This window comes from Salvelinus fontinalis, chromosome 36 (genome assembly GCF_029448725.1).
Source record: "Salvelinus fontinalis isolate EN_2023a chromosome 36, ASM2944872v1, whole genome shotgun sequence".
Lineage (NCBI taxonomy): Eukaryota > Metazoa > Chordata > Actinopteri > Salmoniformes > Salmonidae > Salvelinus > Salvelinus fontinalis.
The window spans coordinates 13,849,267-13,855,266 of record NC_074700.1 but is presented as its reverse complement, the minus strand read 5'-3'; the positions used below and the strand labels follow the sequence as shown (position 1 = coordinate 13,855,266).

Genomic DNA, 6,000 nt, shown 5'->3' with positions numbered 1-6,000 from the left:
CACACAGACACACACCCAGTCACACACAGACACACACCCAGTCACACACAGACACACACACCCAGTCACACCCAGTCACACACACAGACACACACACAGACACACACCAAGACACACACCCAGACACACACACAGACACACACCCAGTCACACACCCAGACACACACACGCACACACACACTCCCAGTCACACACACACACACACACACACACACACACACACACACACACACACACACACACACACACACACACACACACACACACACACACACACACACACACACACACACACATATACATTCATGCTACACACACATCACAACTGCTACACACAGACTCTTATTATGATTGATAAATAGTGCACAATGTAAACACTTGCCCCCCAATCCCCCCTTCCCCAAAATGTTTGTAAATATTGGACTATAAATTGTGCCTTCCTGTATTATACTTATGCTAAAATGTTTATTCTATTCTACTGAGTTATTTACTTTATGCTCGTATTCTTATCTTTAATTATTTCTTATTGTTGTTGCATTGTCGAGAAGGAACCTGCAAGTATCCCTCACATATGAATAATACAACTTTAAACGGAAACTTGAACACACCGTAATTAATAGACACTCTCTTCCTCGTAATTATTTCCTGGTAATTATTCAGACACACACACACACAAACACACACAAACACACACTAGGTCTTGTCCTATAGTAATTATATTCTGGAATTATGTTTTTGACTTTGTAAACAATGTTTTTAAATGTTCCCTTGCAAAGAACCCATACCTGGAGTAATCCTTGGTTTCAAAATGCCTACCTATTAGATATACTCGTCTGCAGCAAAGAAATGTGTTAAAACACATTGGTTAAAAAAAGATGTCCCTACTATGGAAGAGTGGACTTGCAGAGTGAAAGAAATGTATTTAATGGAAAGATGTTCGTAAAATAAAACTGTGTAATGACGTTTATCTGTGTATCTGTGGGATTGGCAAAGTGCTCAAATGTCTGAGTGTCATATTTTATGACAGGATGGCAAGCCACTCCTACACGCATGCACACACACACACACACACACACACACACACACACACACACACACACACACACACACACACACACACACACACACACACACACACACACACACACACACACACACACACACACACACACACACACAACAGTGGAGGCTGCTGAGGGGAGGACGGCTTATAATAATGGCTGGAACGGAGCGAATGGAATGGCATCAAACACATGATGTATTTGATACGATTCCACTTATTCTGCTCCAGCCATTACCACGAGCCCGTCCTCCCCAATTAATTTGCCACCAACCTCCTGTGACACACACAATGTGCTTAATCAAGGTAAGATAATGGACATTTGTATGCTAGGACACATTTTACCAAAGTGAAGGGAGGAGCAAACAAATTAACAAACTTACACACACACACACACACACACTGTAAAGGCGTCAACCCAAAGTTATTCAAAGGAGGGGAAAAACAAGAGAGGGACTTGGGAGAAAGAGTGAAACAGAAGAAACAGTTGTGATGGAGGGGAAGGAGTGAGAGAGGCAAGGAGTGAGTGAAGGAGTGAAGGTTGATTGAGGGAATGAGAGCCTCCCTTCAGTTCAAGGCCGTATTCAGGCGGGAATGTCTCCTGAAAGAGACGTAGACTTCCTCAGACCGTTAAGGGTCTCTTTATGTTGACCGGCCCAGGTCTGGTCTGTGTTGTGATGGCGGTGTGTGTGTGTGTGTGTGTGTGTGTGTGTGTGTGTGTGTGTGTGTGTGTGTGTGTGTGTGTGTGTGTGCGTGTGCGCGTGTGTGTGTCTTACTAGTTGTTGGGGTGCTCATAGCAACATGCCATTCAAATTCAAATAGGCTTCTTCTAAGTTCTTCTGAGGCAGTGTTGCATTTGGAAAGCGTTGCCTTACGTTGCAACAATATGTTGAAAGATAAGGAGATGATCTTCAATTGTGATGGAAACACTAGTGCCAAACCGATAGTGCCTAAATAATGCATTACACTTTCTGAAGAGGGCTTGTGTTAGGATCTCGAAGTGTAAATAGGAAACAATACATTCAAAAAAAGCCCCTTCAACTAGTCCAGTCATTTCACTTCTCTGGTATTTCTAGGAGGCATTCGCTGTTTGTAGCAAACATTTCCCATCTGCCTATTCCATTAAACGCTGTAAAACGACCCCCACTAACATTCCTAAAGAAATGTATTGGAAACATGCAATGCGCTAACCCTTGACAGTGTGTAGAGTAAACTAATGTCATTGTCCACCGTGGTGAAATGGCATATTATCCAAAGGAAATCATTATTGTAAAAAACATCACTATACAAAAGAACATTTTATATCTTCGAGTGGCTCTCATGGACTTACATTAAACATGTCCAGTTTAAACTATAGAAGTAATGACTGAGCAAACACTCAACGGAAAAATCAGGGTCTAATGGAATTTCGGCAAGTCATACAGTGTGTTTGCCAGTGAGTAGGGAGGCGGGGCAGTTTATGTACAAGACTGGTTCCCCGAAAATGAACCTGCATGAAAGAGAGAGGGTAAGAAAGAGGGAGGAGGAAGAGAAGAGCATTTACATCACAGAAGAGGGGGGGGGGGGGGGGGGGGGGGGAAGAGACTGCGTTTCAATGGATTAAGAACTGCGCAATTTCCTAATAGCCATCACTGTGATCCTGGTGTCCTCCTAAAAATAAAAAACGCGTATTTGGATTGAACATGCTTGTGGCAAACCTGTGCGCGGTGCACGCAGCTACAACATATGTGGATTGGCGATTTTGAAAAGGGATGTTCAGTTCTTAGTTGAGAGGGCTGTACATTCATTTTGGAGGACGATATGACTGTGCAAGATATAAATTACTGGTCGGGTTTTAGAATATGTAACAAGAAGTCTGATCGTAATGCCATGCCAATGGGTGATTCTCTAAACGCTCTAATCTATCCCAAGCAAGGATTTCATAATGTATCTACGTGTAGTTTCGCCAAACCGATATTTTCAAATGCATTATGGATTTTTGGAACAGTATTCACCTATTACTTAATTTTGTTAACGTTTTTGGAGGGCTACGTGGCCAAACACGTAATTTGGGGCAAAGAAGCTACGTAGCCGTTTTTTATGTTACAGTATTTTAACAATGAGAGCAGCAACGGCACCTCCCATGAGAAATCTGCATTCACAAACAGGTAATTAGGCTACGTTGTTGCAACCCTCTATTACACACGCTGCTACAATGTAACAAGGTATATGAGAAGTTTCCTATTGGTAGCCTTCAACCAGACGTATCTATAGGGAAAGTAGCAAGCATTTGCATGCTTTACTTCTGCCAGCTGTATTTATCTTTTCACAATTAGTAATATCGAAAGTGTTTGTTCCTGATATGTTCATGATGAGGTCGAATGGGTTTACGGGAACCTAGTATGAGTTGAGATGTGACGGGAATGCCTTCATTTGAGGTGCTGCTTGAGGGTTCTCTTCTAAAACGTAATAAAAGCCTTCAAGTCGTTGTATGTTCATCAGTAGTGCCAGGGTCAAAAATGTCGTGTCTGTGCTACTATATTAATCAATGGTTAAGTACCCGCGGCCATTGAATGAAATATGGGCCTTCTAGTGTTCTGGGAAGGAGTGTCGCATTTTCTTTCTGAAATGTCATGTGGTGAAGTTGTGGCGGTTCCGTAGAATTTCCAGGAAAGGCGTTTGAATTGTTTCAATAGAGAAAGATAGAGGACTGGTCTTTGTATATGTGCCATTGTAGTGTCTGTGACAGCATAGCCAGCGTCATTGAGGCTATCTCCATTTTAAAGTATTCAATTTGCTTGTTCTTCATTGGCTGGTTTCTCCAAACTCATGAGTTAAAATCTACGTTATCTGGGAGGGCATAATGCATCAATGCTCCCAACGCATAGAAATCCCAACCAAGTTGACTACTTTAAAATGGTGAAAGCCCTCAATTGCAAGAGGTATATACGTGATGAGTCCTCTATCTATCTCTATGATTTTTTTAATGTATTTTTTTTCTCCTTTCGCTCCTGGCCCATTTCGGTAACCACTGTTTTATCCCCACTAGAGGACGCCGCAGGTCTATATATTGTTTTATTTGTATTTGACCTTACCCGCTGCACCATTCCGGAGCAATAATGGACTAAAATGTAGCCCCATCTTTTCGGGAGTGAAGTTGACAATCAGAGTGCACATTTTTAAAGTTTTATCTTGACAAGGTTATGTGAAGGAACGGTAAGTTATGCTGGACCTTAATTGGGGATAACTCCACCCGAAGTGTATATTTGAAGTTAAAAAGTTTTGAAACTGCAGTAAATGTGCAGCAACTGCGGTCGACTGTGGTATTTTGGACGCAGTAATTGCAGAATGATTGCGGTGTACTACAGTTCTACTGCACTGTAACTGCAGATACACTGCAAAATTACTGCAGTAAAAAAAAGCAGTTATTTTGGATGCATATGCAGTTATGCCTCCATCACACCGACAGAGCTATTGCATTTTGGTACACCAGAAGTGGTACGTACGCTGGATTTATGGAACGTATATGTCGTGCATACGTTGGATTTATGGAACGTATTGGTCAAACTATATGTGTAGACGGCTTGACAGAAATGGTAGCAGAAGGTGAATGTTTAACTTTAGTTGCACACATATCCAGATGATGCTGCGTACCGTTTTGCACATCATGTTGTAATATGTTATACTGCAGTCTGACTGCAATCTGTTTTCGTTCGGGAATAGATTGATACTTTACTCATTGAGTAATGAGCACCCCGTCAGTGAATTATTCTCAGGTTATAACTACATATATCGTACAACAACAACAACAACAAAAGTTTGTGAAAACATGGATCAAGCTATTGCAGGCAAACGTCTAGTCTGGGAAGAAAATGTCAAAATGCAATACAATTTGAAATCCTCTAGGGGCCGACACACGCTCAGACAACGCACGGCGTTGTAACATGTTCAGGACGAGCGCGTTAATCTATAACAATAACTGAAAATGATACCTATTAACCGTAATGGTCTCGTAAACACCATGATTGCTCCTCAGACAGACTATGTGAGTCCTTGCTTGTCACGCCAGGCCTCTAGGCTCTTCTACCGTAATGTCAGTCCACTAACATGCTTCTGTATTCACAGCAGGAGACCTACCATGGCACAGCCTCGGTATGCTGCCAGCCTGGTATCACCTGAACGAACATTAGACATGTGAACCTGCAGATGGCATCATGGTCAGGGCTTTACAGAAACATCAGGGAGCCATTCAAAATGGAGTGTGGGAATGGTTAGTGTGGAATCCTGTCTTGTGATATCATACTTTTACATCTGATAAAGGAGCACTTTGATTTGAGAGCGTTCTTCATTGCATTGACAGAATTTCTTTGACGTTTCCCTCCTGCAGGGCGGCAGTCTGGTCGGAGGGAGCGCGCAGTTGTCCAGGTAAGGATGTGTGTCTGTGTGGATGTCTGCGCATTTATACATACAGTATGCTGCTGTTGTGCATCTGTGCTTGTGTTTGTCTGTATGTTTGTGTCTGTGTGTTTGTCTGCATGTTTGTGTCTGTGTGTTTTGCGTTTGATTGCACAGCTCCAGTGGTGAGGTCCCTAGCTCTCTCCCTTCACCGTCTGTCACTGAGAGGATCACAGCTCCAGTGGTGAGGTCCCTAGCTCTCTCCCTTCACCGTCTGTCTGTCACTGAGAGGATCACAGCTCCAGTGGTGAGGTCCCTAGCTCTCTCCCTTCACCGTCTGTATGTCACTGAGAGGATCACAGCTCCAGTGGTGAGGTCCCTAGCTCTCCCTTCACTGTCTCTCTGTCACTGAGAGGATCACAGCTCCAGTGGTGAGGTCCCTAGCTCTCTCCCTTCACCGTCTGTATGTCACTGAGAGGATCACAGCTCCAGTGGTGAGGTCCCTAGCTCTCTCCCTTCACCGTCTGTATGTCACTGAGAGGATCACAGCTCCAGTGGTGAGTTCC

The 6,000-nt window shown here is 43.2% G+C and overlaps 1 protein-coding gene across 3 annotated transcripts in view; it reads left to right on the top strand.

Annotated features, from left to right (window-relative positions):
* Window positions 1–2,640: 2,640 nt before the first annotated feature.
* Window positions 2,641–6,000, top strand: part of kdm6ba (lysine (K)-specific demethylase 6B, a) — a 372,203-nt gene continuing 368,843 nt past the window's right edge. For 2 of the 3 annotated variants that reach the window (XM_055900766.1, XM_055900767.1), the window contains exons 1-3: window positions 2,641–3,207; window positions 5,165–5,309; window positions 5,427–5,464. The gene's annotated coding sequence lies outside the window, so the exon portion shown is untranslated. The remainder of the gene's footprint in view (window positions 3,208–5,164; window positions 5,310–5,426; window positions 5,465–6,000) is intronic. The other variant, XM_055900768.1, reaches the window with a different exon arrangement.